The 20,269-nt window shown below is 36.7% G+C and overlaps 1 protein-coding gene across 1 annotated transcript in view; it reads left to right on the top strand.

The window, feature by feature from the left end:
- LOC145693133 (cytospin-A-like) overlaps positions 1-20,269 on the top strand; it is a 491,676-nt gene that overhangs the window by 85,588 nt on the left and 385,819 nt on the right. The window contains exon 2 of the mRNA XM_081768863.1: positions 17,210-17,321. The gene's annotated coding sequence lies outside the window, so the exon portion shown is untranslated. The remainder of the gene's footprint in view (positions 1-17,209; positions 17,322-20,269) is intronic.

The following is a 20,269-nucleotide window of genomic DNA, read 5'->3' as shown; positions in this document are numbered from 1 at the left end:
AAACTCTGCTCAACCAATCAAACATTCCCCAGTACAACATCTTTCCTCCAGGAGAACTGAATTATGGGATCACACTAACCAATACGGCGAATTGTTCGAATAGCAAAAACGTGTTCGTATTAAAACATAAATATTCAAATAATATTAAAAAAAAAAAAAAAACAACATTAATTCGCAATTGATAAACTCTAAATGTTCTACTGTTTACTTATAAATTCATGGCACATTTCTTCCTCCTCTTTCTTTTTTCCCCTACCATACTTTCTATCACAACTCTCATAATATAATTTATTCTCAATGTTTTACCCACTTTCGTTTCTCAATTATATTCCGATTTCGTTGTTTTTTCTATTTTTACAACTCTTTTCCTTAATGCTAATTCCTACAAGTTAATTTTCTTCATTCTTCTCAACATCCACATTTCAAAAGCTTTCTAGTTGTTTGTCATTTTTATACAAAAGGAACCTGAGCTTTATATGGCAAGTAGTATTAATGATAATAAAAACTAGCTGAACCTGCGCTCTCTATACAACTCATCATTCACATATGAGCATGAATCTACTTGTCATCTCTCACAACATCTGTACATGTCCGTTTACAGACACAAGTGAAAGACGTCTTGATAAAAATCGTCAAGGAATACCATAAAGAGGAGATTTTTGGATTATTTTTTTTTCAATATCTCGCACCGATTGCAAGATTTGAGACTATTTCCTGTTGGAGTTTCTAATTCATGTGTGATCAGCGTTTTCTTTCTTCTTGCATGCAGTATGTAATAAGCAAATACATTACATACATAATTAATTTTAATGTCAGTGATATATAGCGTTCATTAGGCAAAACACCCCAAACAATAAAGATTAATTTTAGCCTGGAGAAATGGTTATCCTTCGTGTTTCATTATCATTTGGCCATAACACAAACGTCTGCGATATATACAACCCCTGTACACAGCTATGTGGTATTGGAATGCATAGGATATTATATGATACTTTTTTAAAATTTCAACACTTCCAGTGTTCCCCTAAAAATATAATAAAGAAATAACGGCTACGTATTTTAAGTATTCAATTAGAATGGAACAATCTACACAAAAATTTGGAATCAACCAGTGAAAACGGCACGTTTCTAGCACTTGTGATTTTCGAGATCTCAATGCCGAAAAGATTGGAGACAAACATATTGAATTTTCTTTGGAAACAAACATATAACCTAGCATTTTATTATAAAGTTTACCAAGAAAATTCTGTCGCTTTTTCACCCACGACCTTCGAACATAGATATGTCACCTAAGACGTACCTGAAAGATCAAAAATAATCCCTTGAGCATAGACGATCTTCTGCCAACGTTCTGGAAGGCCATGGATTCCATCGCGGTAGAACTTGGTAGGCCGTAAAGCGAAGAAGGTATCAAGTGCATTTTGTACCTCTACTAGGAATTTGAACTGTCTTCCTCTAAGGTGATTTTCCAAGGAATGAAATCGAACGATACAATGTCCGAGGAGTATGGCAGTTGCAATAGTGTTTCCATCCAAGGCGTAGAATGGTATCCCGGGTAATCCTAGCCACGTCATCCTTAGCGTTGTCCTGTAACTTGAAGACCCCTTTGCGATTTTGAAGTACTGGCTCCAAAGTTTTGAGTTTTTCTCGAACACGGCTCAACAGTACACAGTTGCGTTGATGCTCTGACCAGCTGGTAGCAGTACCCGATGTACGATGTCGCGAGCAGTCCACCAAACAAACAGGAGGACATTCTTCTAGTGCAGTGCTTGTTTCGGTTTTTTTGGAACCGGTTCATGTAATGCTAACCAATGACGACGGTGCCGTGGAGCTTCGTAAAAGATCCACTTCTCATCACATGTCAACACCCTGTCCAGAAATGGTTCCTTCCTCAGACGAGACAGCAAAGAACACAGGTGTCTGCTCATGTTGCCTTCTGACAGAAGTCAAATCATATGGGGCCCATCGACCTAACTTGTAGTGCTTCCGAAGTTGATGGAGGTGCTGCCGAATGCTTTCTCCACTCACACTGAATTGTAGTCCTAGTTCCTCACAAATGCTGCCTGAAGATCTTCATTTTGTATATGCGTTCTTCTTTCGGTACGTTGTGCGTTTTCGAGTGTTTCGTCACCGTCATTAAACTTGTTAAACCACTTCTGCACTTTCCGCATAGTCACGACACCCTCACCAAAGGCTTGCCATATCTTCCGCCCCGCTGCAGCGGTGTTTGACCCCAGTTTGAACTCGTACACCTACACGCCCTTATGACGCCCTGTTTAGGTCCCATGTTCATTCTGTCCTTATGCAAGTTCACGGTGTAACAGAAGTGCCACAACCAGGTAGTATATTGGATATACCCACACCAACAACTGACCTTCGCCTTATCTCCATTCGCATTCAGTTCTTGGTGTGAGGGCTAATTGAACACAAATCTCGACAAAAGCGACAGAACTTTCTTGGTTACCTTTATATATAGACTAGTTGAAGCTGCGCACTCTACCAGCATATCATTCACATATTAGCATGAATCTCCTTGGCATTCCCCAGAACATCTGTACAAGTTCCTTTACAGACAGTCTTGATAAAAATCGGCAAATGGTACCATAAAGGAGAGATTTTTGGATTATTTTTTCAATATCTCGCACCGTTTGCAAGATTTGAGCCTACTTCCGGTTGGAGTTTCTAATTCATGTATAACCAGTGTTTTCTTTCTTCTTGCATGCAGTATGTAATAAGAAAATACATTACATATACAATTAATTATAATGTCAGTTATATATGGTGTTCATTGTGCAAAATACTCAAAAAAATAAAGATTTATCTTAGACTCGAGAAATGGTTATCCTTCCTTTTTCATTATTATTTGACCATGAAACAAACGCCTGAGACATATACAACCCCAATATACAACATTGTTTTGTTGGAATGTATAACACATAGGATATGATGCTTTTTTTAATTTCAATACTTCCAGCGTACCGTTAAAAATGTAATAAAGAAATAATGGCCATGTTTTTTAATATTCAATTAGAACTGGACAATCTACTCAAAATTTCTAATCTATCAGTGAAAGCGTCGTCTTTTTAGAGCCTGTAGTTTTGGAGATCTCATTGTCGAAAGGACGGCCACAAACATATAAACATAGTTTAAAAGAACTCGGAAGATGGAAGCACAACTCGCATGCATTGATTTTAGAGAAGGCTTATTAAAATACAAAGGCTTTGAACAATAATTTTATATCACAAACCTTATGAAAAAAGATATAGTTAACTAATTTAGACTATTTAAACTTTAAAGTACAATTTTAAAGTACAAATACTTAAAATGTTTGTCTCTGTTAAACGTGAAATCACACACAACCGTAAATGAAAGATTTGAAAGCTAAAGTTATAGGTTGAAGTTCAGACGCTTGTAATTGCTGTTGTACCATTTTAATAGATAGATAATAAATAATAATCCTTATTACATATCATTTTGTAAGTGACGCTAATTTGCAAACTTCGCAACATATAAGAGTTACAAGTTGCAGAAACTTCTAAAGTGAAAATATTTGTGAAGTTTTAATCGTTATCATAAACACAAGACAATTCAGTCAGTTGGTTACACTAATTTCTAATAGACTACTTCACAGTTACGCTAATAATCGTCGCTAGCTGCGCTACCCCATATCTGACGCCAAGAAATGTTAGTTAACGCAGGCAATTTGCAAATGAGCCAAAAGTTAGGAAGGAACAACTAATAATAATACACATCGTGTGACTAAATGTGTAAGAGCTACTGCCATACATGTAACCAATGACAAATTGGCTGAATTGAATGAATGTTTGATAATCCAATCTTCTTAATTTGACTCTGGATTTCTAGTCTACCCTACCATGTGTTTTATTTATTTTTTTATCAATGTTACAAGTAACATTTTTTTAACCCTTCTTGGATGTTTTTGATGGCAGCTGTAGCGTGTGAACCTAATGACGCAAGTGGAAATGGATCTGACAGCTGCGGTACAAGGCTATATGGCTCTCCTTCCTCCCGAAAAGATATCGCTTCCAGTTACATACATATACACATACACAAGAACATCAGAGTTGAGTTCCTGTTTTGTTGTTAGTCGTGATGTTGAGTAAGAGTGTGTGTAAATGTAATATCACTGAGGAAGTGGTAATACGTATGTGTATTCTATTGTGCTTTTGAAAACCATGATATATGTGTTTGTGTGTGGTCTTTATATGAAATGAGATTTCTCATACATAGCAGCACAACAGGTGGGAATTCTAGTCTTATAGTTTTTATTGTTATCACATTTTCGCATGTTCGGAAATGGTCCTCACTGGGTGGGAGATACAGTTAATTTTCTTACTCACAGCAGTAACTGTAAAAAGGAGAAAGAAGAAACAAGTATGCAGTGATCATAAAATTAATCAAATTAAGGTTCACAATATTGATCGATGTCCTATGATTTCTTCTGTGTAAAGAATGGTTGAACTTGGTTTTAGTTTTAATATCGTTGTCATTCTGTTACTTGGAAACAACATTGGGAAACATATACATATGTGTAAAGTTGTCAATAAATGAAGCAATCATCATCATCATCATAGGTATTCTGCCCTTATTGGCAGGTCATTTGCCGCAGCAGAGCAGCTTCCATGCTCCATGGTCCTCCGCTAACCTCTTCGTCTTCACGTATGATCTTTCTGTTTTTATATAATTCATTAATTGTAGTCTCCGCCCCCCTCTCTCTCTCTTCCCCGCCACCATACCTTCTAGCACGTCTCTCATGATACAATTTCTTCTTAAGCAATGTCCCAACCAGTTCTTCTTCCTCTTCTCGATAATATCTAAAAGTGTTCTTTTCCCCCCATCATTTCTAACACCCTCTCATTCGTTTTCCGCTCGACTCAACTAATTCTTTCCATTCTTCTCCTCACCCACATTTCGAAGGCTTCCTGTCGTTTTTCATCACTTTTACGTAATGTCTATGTTTCTGACCCATACAGTACAACACTCCACAGAAGCATTTTATGAGTCTTTTTCTCAACTCTTTATTCAAGGTCCCACGAAAAAGACTCATCTTATTCCTAAAGACTTCTTTCGCCATTTCTATCCTTGCTTCCATTTCACGTTCGCAATTCATGTCATTACTAAGAAAACTACCCAGATATCTAAAACTATTAATGTGTTCGATTTTCTCCCCTCCCACTTTTATATTTGACGCAGAGCGCTTCGTTCCAGTCACCATAGCTTTTATCTTTCTAGCATTTATTTTCATTCCATATTCTTCAAAGCCCTTCCTCAGGTTCTCTAACATCTTATTGATTTTCTTTATAGATTCTGCAACAAGCTCCATATAGTCTGCAAATCTTATAGATCTACCAATTCTACCTCGTACGGAAACGCCTCTTCATCATGTAGGCTCTTTTTCACTATCTCATTTTAGATAGATATTAAATAGTGTTGGCGAGAGACAGCATCCTTGTCGAACTCTCCTTCTAATTGCACTCTCCTCCGTCAGTTCTTCCCCTATCCTAACACTATATTCTCTTTTTGCTGCCAGCAAACTAGGGAAAAATAGAGCGGTGGTTTCCCGTTGCCTTTCACCACGCAGTATCCCAGCCGTTAAAGTCAATCTGACGACGCCTGAGACTAATGTACAAGTTGCCGTACCAATTACTATGATTTCTGCCAACTTGGCTACTGGAGAACTGCTGCCTTCTCCCAGAATACTCTTCGTCTGGCTACTCCATTTAGGCGAGTTCGGTGGGGGTGGCCCTTCTGGTAGTGAACTACCACCGACATAGCTCTAAATTTCACTATAGCAGCATCCTGCCTACCCGACACATAAGTTTGTTCGTAAAGATGGTGTTTATCGGGGAGGAAATGAAGTAAAACACATGGTAGCGTAGACTAGAAATGAAGTAAAACAAAACTAATACAGAGTGCTCCAAAACAGAAAACACACTTTAACATTAGTTGCAGCAGATAGGTATACAGGTTTTGTGGTGTTGTGTACCTTAAGGACATAAATGTTCAAAATATCCACCTTCCACCTCTATAAATCGTTGACAACGATGTAGAACAGAGCTACTACATACCGATGAATTATTTCTAATGATGTACGGATAAAATCGCGCGGCCGAAACTGCCGTCCAAAATCCCGTGAATCAAAATCTGTCATGGCCGAACCCTTGCTGTCCAAAATCCCTTGGGCCAAAGAATCACATACAGATCTGTCATAACAATTTATTCAGTGCAGAATGGCACTATGTTCAACACATTTTTATCTAGCATAATTACAGAATGTTCAATCCATCACAAGCATCCAAAGTTCGGAGGTCTTTACAACAGTAGAAATGCAAATGAGACGGAGGAGCTATACACATCCAAAGTAGCTTAGTGGTGAATAGTATGATCATGGTACATATGAATACAGACAAAGTTAAAATTGATTTAAAATTAGGTATTTTTTAGAAACGCTTTATGTTAAAAACTATTTGGGTAAGTATCATAGGCCTACCCAATCACGTACCTATTTATCAAAAGAAGTAAAGATTATAATTCCGTTTATACTAATGTTATGTATCACACTATATAGTAAGCAACCAATACCATAAAACTAATGATACTCTTGTCATAAACGAACAGTCACTAGTCAAATTGTATAGATTCCTCCATCCATGTAGGGGTCGCGGTGGCTCAGTGGCAGAGCGTTAACCTCTGGTGCTTGGGGCCCCGGGTTCGATCCCAGCCCCCGCCAAGTGGACCTTGTGGTGGACAAACACCGTGTGCGTGGGTTTCCTCGGGGTTCTCCCGTTTTCCTCCACTTTCTTCATTACACCATTTCATGCATTACTCATCATCATCGTCTCCTTTAGCCTAACCGACATAACCGTGGGACGTAAAACTCAGATTTCATTTCATTTCATTTTCCTCCATCCACGTAATTTTAAAATTTTGAGAAGCTTGATCGACCATATTTACTTTTATTTCTCCTGGGTCTCCATTCTTTATGCGTCTAATTTGAAGTAACTGGATTATTTTTGTAGGTTTGCATTCAAATTTATTGGTATTTTATTCTGATATGTTTTACTTATATAGACCCATTTGCCTTGTACAGCTTTGAGAAATATATTCACTCTCCGTCACCCCAAAATGTTTCCGTCTCCGTCTCTGTCTAACATACGTACTCATCAGTGAAATGAGTTAAACTTCTAGCTATAAGTTGTCAGCATCGAGGCCGTATGAAACGTGGGTTCTACAGAAATCTGGTATCCGAACCAGATGGTTACCACTCAGAAATCGAGCCTGAGTCTTTCATGCTGAAAAAGTGAACATTATGTGAGTGAGCTCATATGCACGTCCACAGCATATTCTGTTGGACTCATTTGACTTCCTCTTACAATTTGTGTAATGTGCTCAAAATAAATTACATGTTTTAAGCCAGGGGTGGACTGGCTATGTAAAAAGGGCGCGGTCACATACTCTGGGAGGGCGCCGTCCATCTGAGGCTTTCGCTTTATGGAATACCCCCTCCTAATAAAAGGAAGTCCGGGGGCTTCCTTCGGAAAATTAGTACACAAAAAACAACAAAAGATTAAGTAGCTATTACAGTTAATCATGATAGAATTATACAAATTCAATATTTTCATAAACAAACAAAGAGACTTTGAGTACTAAATACGAAGCGTATTTTTTTAAGTAAGGTCCGTTTTGTTGTAGACACTAGTAGTTCGCGCGCATACCGCAACTAGCGTGTGCGTCGTGTACCGGCATGCCTCGGGAACAACTGTGCTCAGTTTCAACTCTGTAGCTGACCTGTACGGTTGTGTTCTGTGCTTTCACAATGTTTAAGACTATCAAGTCGCCCGCCGCGTGTGAGGTTCGCTCAGTGATACGGTTTTTGTCAGCAAGTAACCTGTCTGATGCAGAAATTCATCGACAGATTTGCGAAGTGTACGGTGATACTGTTACGAGAATTCAAAAATGGCCGTAACAACGTCCATGATGAGGACCGCTCCGGTCGCCCTTCTTCGATTACAGACAATTTGGTGGCTTCAGTTGAAGCGAGAGTTCGTGAGAACAGGCGCTGCACAATAACAGGTCTCTCAAACGAATTTCCTGACGTGTCGAGATCAGTGCTTTACAAAATTGTTTCTGAACACTTAAAGTTTAGGAAACTGTGCTCACGTTGGGTCCCGAAACTCCTAAAGAGGACCACAAAAACCAAAGATTTGAGTATGCTATGAAGTTCTTGACTCGTTATCACGAAGAAGGTGACGGCTTCTTGAGTCAGATCGTAACTGGAGACGAAACATGGGTTTCGCATATCACGCCCGAATCGAAGCAACAGAGCATGGAATGGAGACACACACACACTCGCCTGTAAAGGTAAAGGCCAAACAGACTCTGTCCCAGTACAAAATCATGGCGTCGGTGTTTTGGAATAGGCATGGTGTTTTGTTGGTCGACTTCATGCAACGAGGAACCACTATCAATGCAGAAGCATACTGCCCAACACTGTGAAAGCTAAGCAGAGAGATTCAAAACAAACGACGCGGCATGCTGACAAAGGGCATTGTTCTTCTCCATGACAATGCAAGACCTCACACTGCAGGTCAGACCCGCGATTTGTTGGACAGTTTTGGCTGGGAAGTTTTAGACCACCCACCCTACAGTCCTGATCTTGCGCCGAGCGATTACCATCTGCTCCTCCACCTCAAACAACACCTCAGTGGCAACCGTTACAATGATGACGACGATGTGAAAACGGCAGTGAACTCTTGGTTATCGGAGCAGGCGGCAAGTTTTTATGAAGAGGGTATTTTGAAATTGGTTGAGAGGTATGATAAGTGTTTGAACATTCTTGGCAACTATGTCGAAAAATAGAGTAAAGTATGTACTTTCTGAAAATACATTTACTTTTTTGAAATAACCTTTCGTTGTGTACTTATGTTCAAACGGCCTTACTTAAAAAACACGCCTCGTATATTAGGCCTATATAAATCTGCATACTTTAACTGAGACTACAAAAATCACACCAGTTTTTTAAATTCTTCGGCTACATTTGTTAACAGCCTAATTATAACTGAAGATTTGAGTTAAGTTTGGGGCTTATGCTATTTTTCATACTTCTGTCCTTTTAAAGCTATGTTCATCATAACATTAACTTATTTTTCATCTATTTTTAAAACCGTTAATAAAAAGCATACATGAAACATTTACTACAAATTAACAAAAGTATATTTAGAATTATATACCTATCTAGCGAAAAAAGAAATTCAAAAACAAAACTGGAAAATGAAAGTAAAGTCACCACTTTATGCTTGAAGGAGCCTTCGCATCTCCTTGCTTTTATCACACATTTTGTCAATAATAAGATTGTTGTCTTTTTTGGTCAGAATGTCTCTTTCTGAGTTCATCAAGAACAATGATTCCAGATGTTCATCTGTAAGTCTTGAACGGAGTCTTGTTTTTATGTAACGGCGGGAATGGGAGGGAGAGACATGTAAAAATGATCCAAAATGACCGAGATTAGAGTCAAATCAATATATTTCGAAGTCGTTGAGATCATTAATGGTACCACTAAAGCCTAAAACAGAAAGGACAAGGCCGTAGGCCGAGTAAAGACAGTATCTGGGGGCGGAGCAGTGGGGGTAGGAGGGTTGATATATAAAAATCATCCAAAATGGCCGATATTAGAGTCAAATCTATAAATTTCAGGGTCCCTAACATCATTATAATGACATTCCCAAAGCCAAAAACAGAAAGAGCGAGGCCGCAGGCCAAGCAAATACTGGGATTTGGGGCGGAGCGTGGGGTTGCTAAGGGTGATATGTAAAAATCGTCCAAAATGACCGATATTAGAGTCAAATCTATATATTTAGGGGTAAATCTAATATCATTAATAGCATTTCCACGCCGAAAACAGAAAGAGCGAGGCCGCAGGCCGAGCAAATACCGGGGTCTGGAGTGAGCCCTAGCTGGCCAAAGGCTAGCGAATTTATAAAATTATGTAGCTTTTTTTTTTTTTTAATGTGTTCAGATAGGAAACTGTGCGCCTTCCCGAGACTAAGACGGGTCTTAGCCCCTCCCGAGGAGGGCGCAAAGGCACTGATATGAGGAGGGCGCAGCGGCCATCGGGCCGGTACTTGATTATGGCCAGTCCACCCCTGTTTTAAGCCTGGTGCAATTTATTCGAAACAAAAATTCGAAGCTTGTGATTTACTTAAAGATTAAAATAATAATAATAATAATAATAATAATAATAATAATAATAATAATAATAATAATAATAATAATAATAATAATAATAATAATAATAATTATTATTATTATTATTATTATTATTATTATTATTATTATTATTATTATTATTATTATTATTATTATTATTATTATTATTATTATTATTATTATTATTATTACTTTCGTTAACGAACACAACATGCAAATAGTTGAATATGACAAATCAGGAAAAAGCACAATGGCTTTAAAAGTTGTGTTCGCAGAACAAAACGAAAAGGGCGTCACCCTATTGAGAATTCTATTTTTCAGTGTTTAAAAATAGAATTCGCGCGCCAAATGCTTTTCCAATGTTAAGTCTATGGGCATCCCGTTTTTAGGTGATTAACTCTCAATGGTGTCCGATCGAGATAATGCGACCCTGTACGATATACAGCGCATGCTCTCGAATCATAATCTCAAATTTGAAGAACTGTTCAAGCATCTCAGAGGAGTATCAGGATAAATTAACACCTAAGTCGACATGTTTGATAAGTTTGTCTCGTTTAAGTGGCAACTCTACTACCATCACTTGACTTGACTATTCAGAATTTAATGATATTTTCTCACCAACAAGACTAACTCGGAGAAATTACAATGATTAACACTTCTATTGTTCACGATCTGTAACAAGTTCTCGCTTTTCCGTATACGCCTTTTGAGAAGCTAATAATTCAACTACGCGCGTTTAAAACTTAAAAAAAAAAAAAAAAAAAAAAAAAAAAAATGCATGGGCCAAAAATGTTTAAGTACAATATTAATATAAATATGTCAATTATAGAAAAGTTATCATTTTATTCCATCCTTAAATTTAAAAAAAATGAAAAATACGGGAGAGAGGATAATAAATGAACTGATAGCATTTCTGACAATCAAAACACCTGTTCCTTTAATTTTCGAAATAATATTTATGGGAAAATGGTACCCAGCTTAGCACTAGAAGATGTTGAAAGGGAAAGCGTCTATTTATGTAGCATGAGTGATTGAAGTAAAATTTTCAAACAGAAATCATTACAAAGTAACCAGGTTGACCAGTTCCCCACTGGTTACCACAATAAACTTAACATTTGGAGGCGGGACATTTTAGTAATGAAAGGACAATATATCCTCCTTTCTGATTTTAGAAATCTTGGTAAACCCTAACGTCAATCGATTTCTCAATATGAGAGATGATGGAATAAGAACTGAGATTATTATTCAGTAAAAATTCGTGGTAAATCTTTCAAATTGCAAATGGTAAGGAGTACTTTGAACGTAAATTGTGGATTGTAAATAAATTTATGTTAATAAAGAAAAATATAGGCCTATTTCTTCTTATTTTGATCATACCTTTATGTGCTTCCTTATGAGACGACTAATCATATACATTGATTTAATTCACGTGTTAGGAAATGATTTTCTATCTAAAGAAATTATCTATTTAAATAAAATATACCGGTCTTATTTAATAGAAATAATTAAGTATATAACTTCTAAATGTTAAACATGTATCTAACTTACCAAGCTGGTTGGTTGTAATGGTACTGGATACTTTTAAACAACACCATAGTACATACAAATATCAAACAAATCGTTCCCATGAATCGTTTTAATTCTCTCTATAAGTATAAATACTTGTAGTTTTTATTTTATTATTATTATTATTTGTCAGAGAACGAGTAAGACGAAAGCCTAAAAGGAGAGCTAAATGGGAAATTCATGTAAATTGCTTTGGAGGTGGAGGTTACGTTCCTTCGATACATCGCTTTTCACGCCTACACGAAGCCAGGCTATATAATAACAAAAACGTATTTTTAAAACGCTTCAAGTTTCACAGCACTCATTGAACACTTGTCTTTTTCGCTTCGAGCAGATGTTAATTTATTGCTATTGGTCCAGCTGTTGTAATACAAGTTTAGGAGAAGAAGGATTAAAAATTTGTGTTTAAACTTGTTCGTGAAACAAGAATATAACGAATGTCTTTGTGTGGATTTCAAAACAGTAAACACGTCTAAATACACAGTGAATATTTTAAGTCCTTCATGGTATATGTATTCAGTGTTTCATTCAGAAGCACTATATCTAATTGACTTTAGAGAAGTTCTTGTATTTCTTATCCTTATGCAGGACCGAGGTTATAAAGGACGGGATCCACTGGTAGGCTCCGAACAACGCCTGGGGCTTGAATCCAGTGGAGTTTGCGGCTCATAGACCATCATGTAAGATCAGCCCCACTCTATTGACCATTCTCCACAACACTATCTCGCCCATTGTTCATATTTTTCCTTAAGAAAATTTCCCCCTACAGACACTAAAGTATATCCCTTTTCTTATCAAATTTCCCTATTTTTGTTAAGTGTCCAATTCTTATGACAGAAGTTATATGGTAAGGTTAACTTAGCTATATTAAAGGAAATGCCAATCATATTTGTTTTGTTAATTTGTTTTTCGCTTTTATTTTTTACTTTTTGCTTCACTTTTTTTAATCAAAATTATGCAAAAAACACACCGAGCCAACAATGGATGCAAATTATGCTACTTTGAACCAAGAATGTTATAAATAGAGGATCTACCCATATGTATCTTCATCCTATTAAATCGACGAAGTCAAAAAACAACCGAGCATCCGCACGTCTGATTGGCTACTCTCGTTTCTACCATCATCTGATTGGCTACTTTCGTTTCCGGCATGATTGTTGGCTCAAAACATTGCGATCCTCTTGGGCAGAGTGAGCAGAGTAGGGGTGGCGAAACTGTAACGTATGGCTTCAAGATTTTGTTGTAAGGGCAGATCCTCTATTTTATAACATCCTTGCTTTGAACAAACACATTATTGCTATTATCTATATATTAACAAAACACTTCTGTGAACAAAAAAAAAAAACTTCAAATACAAATTGAAAGTGACTATCTTTGTGACTCTTAATCTTTTGAACCACCCGGCCGATCTCGATCAAATTTTTGACGTAGATGCAGTTCTGGCCTGGAGTGTTTTTAGCTATTCACTTTGACGGTAGAACTTAGACGGGGAGCGGGAGGAGGGGAATTATAAAAAAAATAAATAAAACTTAATAACTCTTGAACCAAAACGACCAATCTCGATCAAAGTTTCAATATAGATGTCGTTCGTGCCTGGGATGGATTTTACCATTTCACTTTGACGGAATAACGTAGCGGATGGGGAGGAGTGGGAGATATATAAACACTAATATAAATAAAAATAAAAGTGACTATGTTCGTGAGTTAATAACCCGATCGATCTCAATCAAATTTTCAACATAGATGAAGTTCGAACCTGGGAAGTTATTATTATAATTATTATTATTATTATTATTATTATTATTATTATTATTATTATTATTATTATTATTATTATTATTATTATTTCATTTTCATGGTAGAACTTAGGGGACAGGAGGGAAGGGGAGGAGGGTAAATATATGAAAGTGAATAAAACAATAACTCTTGAACCACCCGACCGATCTCGATCAAACTTTCAATATAGATAAGTTTCGGACCTGGGATGTTGTCATCATTTTACTTTGACAGCACAATGTAGGGGAGGAGAAGGGGGACATATGTTAAAAAAAATAAAAATAAAAGTGATTGTCTTTGTGACTTCATCACGCTTAATGCACCGAACCGATCTTAATCAAGTTATCAACATAGATGAGGATCGAACCAGGGGTGGTTTTTATCATATCCCTTTGACGGTAGAACTTAGGGTAGGACGAGGGGAAGGGAGAAATATATAAAAATAAAACTTAATAACTCTTGAACCACCTGGCTGATCTCGATCAAATTTTCAACGTAAAGCTGTTCCTTCGAGCCTGGAAAGTTTTTTTTTTTTTTTTTTTTAATATTTTCACTTTGACGATAGAACGTAGGGGAGGAGGAGGAGAAGGAGATATTAATATATAAATATAGATAGAAATTAACTCTTGTACCACTCAACCGATCTCGATCAAATTTTCAACATATATGACATTCGGGTCTGGGGAAAAATAAATAGAACTTAACTTTTGAACCACCCAAGCGATCTCGATCAAATTTTCAACATACATGAAATTTGGGCCTGGGATAATTTTTATCATACTCTGCCTCGCAGCATGATGGGGAGGGGAGAGGAGTATATAAAAATCACCGAAAATGACCAATATCAAAGAACGGTTTAGCAATAGTAAAAACGGAACATATTACCAATGGCGCAAATCCCGGGGGGCTGAAGGGGACATGTCCCTTCCAAACTTGGAACTGGGGGGACTGTCCCCCCAATAATCTGATTTGAAATGTACTTTTTGGTGGAAAGTGTGATGATTTATGTCCGATTGCCACAAATTAAAATGAAATGAAACTTATGTCCCCCACAATAAGCCTCAAATCTGCCCGCCTCCCAATGTTGAAGACAACTCTGCTTTCCTGGTCCTCCATAGCTTTGTTTTACAACTTCATATATGTTTTGAATCGCTTAAATATTTTATATATTTTACCTCGTATTATGTGTGTATATATATAGTGTTTTTAGCTATTCACTTTGATGGTAGAACTTGGGGGAGGTGGAGGAGGAGAGATAGAAAAAAGAAATAAAACTTAATAATCTTGAACCACCAGACCGATCTCGATTTAATTTTTAACATAGATGAAGTTCAAGACTGGGATGGATTATATAATTTCACTTTGGCAGAACAACGTAGGGCAGGGGAGGAGGAGGAGATATATAAAAATCAATATAAATAAAATAAAAGTGACTATGTTTGAGTTAATAACTCTTGAACCACCCGACCGATCTCAATCAAATTTTAAACATATGTGAGGTTCGGGACTGGAAAGTTGTTTATAATTTCACCTTGATAGTAGAATCTAGGGGAGAAATATTTAACTCAAACCACCCAACTGATCTTGATCAAATTTCCAACATAGATGCTGGTTCGGACTTGGGACAATTTTGTCATTTTACTTTGACGGCCCAATGTAGGTGTGGGGGGAGGGCAGAGAAATATGCAAAAATAATAATAATAATAATAAAAGTGACTGACTGTCTGTGACTTCATCACTCTTGAACCACCCGACTGATCCCAATGAAATTTTCAACATAGATGAGCTGGGGTGGTTTTTATTATATAATTTTGACCGTAGAACTTCGGAAAGGGCTACGGGAGAGGGCGATATACAAAAATAAATAAAACTTAATACCTCTTGAACCACCCGACCGATCTCGATCAAATTTTCAACATAGATGAGATTCAGGACTGAAAAGTTAGTTTTTATATTTTCTCTTAGACGGTAGAACTTAGGGGCGGGGGAGGAGAAGAGAAGATATGTATATAATAAATAAAACTTAACTCTTGAAACACCCAACTGATCTCGATTAAATTTTGAACATAGATGGTGTTTGGATCTGGGATGATTTTTACCATTTTACTTTGATATTGCAACTTAGTGGAGGGTAGGGGGAGATATATGTAAAAAAAAAAAAATGAAAGTGACTATTTTTGTGACTTCATTACTTTTGAACCAATCGATCGACCGACCTCAATCAAATTTTCAACATAGATGAGGTTCGGGCCTGTAATGATATATATTATTTTACTTTGACGGTGCAACTTAGAGGAGGGAAGGAGGGTGTGATGCGAAGCTGCAACATTCCCAATGATATATATTGTTATCATATTACGTTTGATCCATTTTATCAAATTACAGTAACGCATTAAATAGCGTAATAATTTTAGAAATGTGTAGACGAACTCTTCAGTAACATATGGAGTAAGACTAATCCAAACAAGCAAATTTATGCCAATGTAGTGCAAATGAAATGGACAATAATGTTTATTATGGTGATTTTCGTATGAGCCGAAAACGTCTCTTAGTAATAACTCATCCTCTGAACTTCTTCAAGTTCTAAAGAATTTAAACCTGACGAACATAGTACACACGCCAAAGCTAAAAGCCACCCTAGGTTTGCTCAGCAAATTCACCATCCTGGAGGATTTCTTCTCTGAACTATTACCGTAGAGTCAAGAAGTCTTTTCAGTACTTCAGCACTTCATTGCTTGTTGTAGGAAGCCTTTTTCTTGTTTTATTTGTATTGCTCTGTATTTTAGTATTTTAAATTTTGTATTGTAAACAGCCAAACTCGTCAATAAATAAATAAATCTGTTACCCATCTCCCAATGAAAACTACAAATAAATAAATACTCATGGTCCAAGAAAAGGCGTTACTTTCTGCTTCAGATGCCCATCTTCAGATGAAAATGAAATTGCACTTTTAAAAATGAAGCTATCATTATTTAATCTATTAATATAAAGTAGTCAAATTTTGAAGATTGATTCACAGGGCTCTCAGACGTCTTACTTTAGCTGGGACAGTCCTGGATTTACATCTGCGCCCGCAAAAGTTGTTCAAAACTCCAAATCTAGCAGTTTTTCTCTAAGGCATAGGCTTAAGTTAATATTTGTGCGATATTGTTAAAAAAAAAAAGTCTTATTACTCACCGATACTCAACTAGTAGAAATGATCTACTCTCTGCCACTCATTTCTGGTGAGTGTTAATCTTTCTGATATTTCAGCAAAAAGCAAGTGCGTTACTATATCATAAAATACCCCAGTTTTTTAACCTGAAAATTTTGGATCCCTAATATATGTTCAGGTATTGCTCTGTAGACACTAGGACTATATTATATATTGAGATTCATCTATGTCAGTTGCGAGATATTCTCTTTAGTGTTTCTGAACAATGAGCTTTTTTTTTTTTTTAACACTACCAATTTGAAATTACAGTATTTTGTGTGACCATTGGAAAGTTGCAACACTTCAATATTGTATTTTTATTTATTTATGTGGTAGCATTTTGAAATTGTTAAAATTAAAAAAAAAAAATCCATTGTAAAATTGAATGAATAGCTTTAATCATACAATAATCTCTAATAATATTGTTTGTCTATTTTTTTTCTGCAGGACGTTTATTTTTGCTGTGATAATCGAGCATTGAACCGATGATCCAGTTGAGTTTAATATCTTCTGGGACAGAGAAAAACGCTTGGATAAAAGCATTTACTGCAGAAGTCGGGTGAGTGAAAAGGCAGCGCTGCTGTCCTTGCATTTCCTTCAAATTAGAAGAAAATCACGTTTATGTCCTTTGGTCCCGTTCTTCTCCTTTTCCATATTTCTTTGTGTATGAGAATTTTCAATTATCTCAGAAAGAAAGGAATAAATGTTATGCTCATGATAGTGAAAGTTCGCTGTACTGATTTCATCAGTGTTGCAAGCTCCTTTTTTCAAAATAAAATTCACTTTTTGTTTCCTGAAAAAAAAATAATTTCATTTTCTAACTTGGATAAGTCTGTATAGTAGCCATACATTTTACAACTAATAGGAGAACTGATGAACATTACTTTACTTCAATGACGTATGCAAGGAGGGGTTCGGAGTTTAATCCCCTTAAAGAACATACGTATCATGGAAAAATTAATATTTACTATATATTTGTTCTAAAAGCAAATGAAATTGAATCTTTGAAATCCCTTCTTGACGAAATTCCACATACGCCAGTGGTTTACTTTAATTCAAAAGCACATATCACATGTCCACTACAAACCTAAACACTTTTCCTCGAGAATACCACTCTTTTCTTTTTCTTTGTGAATTCTTTTAAGTATGTGAACGGGTTAAAGTTTAAGTCACTTTGTCAAACTGAAAGACAGACACACAGGAATTAGATCTAGATAAGTCAATATATTAACAGAAAACGTAAATCAGAAACTTCATTCAATTGCTAACAGATGGCTGTGGAGCTTCTAGTAATAAAGGAAACAGCTGTTTTGTTCCCGAATGTATTACAGTATCTTTCGTGTTATTTTCTGAGGGAGAAAAAAAAAATCACACCATTGTTAGGGGGGATTTAAGACTATTGTAACTTTAACTGTTCCATATTAAGAAACAGAGCAACTGTGTACCAAGCTAAGAATTTTCTTTTCAAAGCTTTATAGGGACGTTTAGAATTGACAACTCTTTAGGTGAAACCACCGTTAATCAGAAAGATGACAATGAGAGTGAGCCTGTGAGCCTCAGATATAGTGGAAGTTTCTGACACCAAACGATCTCAATCAAAGGGGTTTTTGTCCGTTCATGTTGGCAAGTGCCATCGCGATATATTCAAAAATAAACGAACCATCGCAAAATCAAACTACCTCGTCAATTATTTTTAAAATTTATTATCACACGAAGTTCTGGATATCAATTCGCAAGAATCATCAGCCAAACTAAGCGATCTTCTTTGTCACTTAAAGGCCAATATTCCCATTCTTCGTCGAGTTCCACGAGCATCCGTTCATCTGTAGCAGATTCTTTATGTGAAATAATTAAAAATATCACCTCTTTCCATATGTGGTTCTATGCATCCCACCACTTTCTGAAAAGGTCTCAAATCTCACCACTTGGGTGAAACAAAAGTCATAAACTGGTCCCAAAATCATCGGGAAGCACTATTAGACCAGCATTTAAAAGCCTACTATAAACCTCGCAAAGTAGCAAAAGCAAAGCCCTTCAACTCCAAGATCATCGAACAGAAATTATCAGACGGAGATATTAGTGGTGCAGTGAGATTATTGATTTCTGAAAACACAATGACCACACCAGATGCGTCAGTGTTGAAAGTTCTTAGAGAAAAGCATCCTACTCACTCTCACTCATTCGCTAGTCCAGAACGTCCTGAAGCCTCTACTTCTGTACCCAAAGTATCATCTGCAGAATTCTTAAGCGCTGAAATCCTTTCCTTCTGGTTTGGCTGGTGGAATGGATAATATACGCCCCTCAATTCTAAAAGATTTGATACTAAGTCAAGACTTCGAATCAAAACAGCGTGTGATCACTTATACATGTGAACTACTACATTTAATTATATCTGGAAATGTATCTGTCGTGCTTCGACCTATTTTCTTTGGTGCGTCACTTATAGCCCTCAAGAAGAGAAGTTGTGGTATCAGACCAATTGCTGTGGGAACTGTATGGAGACGTTTGTCTGCTAAGATTGTTTGTTTCCGAATGCGTGACTCATTAATCGACATTTTATCATCACATCAATTAGGAGTTTGCGTACCATCTGGGGCAGAAACTGCCGTCCATACAGCACGAATGTATTATTCATCTCCTTACACTCAAGTGAAAGCATTTTTGAAAATTGATTTTCGCAATGCTTTTAATGAAATCAACCGCGGCTCTATGCTTCTTTTCGTCAAAAATAATTTTCCAACCTTCTATTCATACATTTACCAATGTTACTCTCAATCAAGTAACCTTTTTTTATATAGGAGAAAATATCATCTTGTCACAACGCGGAATGCAACAGGGCGATCCGCTAGGCCCGGCTCTGTTTGCTTTGACTCTCCAACCCATTGTAAGTGATATTAATACAGAGCTGAACATTTGGTATTTGGACGATGGAACCATAGCAGGAAATAGGGATTTAGTGTTAAGTACGTTAAACAATATTCGAACTAATACATCAACCATTGGCTTATTTTTAAATTACTCCAAATGCAAAGTGAGCTTTCTGGGAGCCACAGATGATCAAATTGAGAAACTCTATCAGAGTTTTAATGAATCAGCACCAGGAATTCAGTTTCTAACATAATCTAATGCTGAATTGTTAGACACTGCCATTTCGACTGATGCGCGGAGCAAAATATTATGAGAAAAGATCTCCAAATTAGATTTATTCTTTTCCAGATTAGCCAAAATTTCAATCTATTCTGCATATTATACATTACGAACATCACTTTCAATATCAAGGTTATTGTACTTCCTCCGATGTTCTTCTTGTTGGCGAGATAGAATCAATTCTCAACTGTTCCTTAGACGACAAACCATGTCTACAAGCTTCTTTACCAGTTGGAAATGGAAGTCTTAGCATACGTCGCGCGTATTCCATTTTTCCTAGCTTCAGCCTATGTCTCTCGACAATTAATAGGATCTCTGCTCCAGCGGGAAGTCGATATAAACACGGATCAAGATGTGCAG

The sequence above is a fragment of the Thermobia domestica genome, chromosome 8 (genome assembly GCF_964235325.1).
Source record: "Thermobia domestica chromosome 8, izTheDome1.hap1.1, whole genome shotgun sequence".
Lineage (NCBI taxonomy): Eukaryota > Metazoa > Arthropoda > Insecta > Zygentoma > Lepismatidae > Thermobia > Thermobia domestica.
This window is presented reverse-complemented; position numbering and strand designations above follow the sequence as displayed.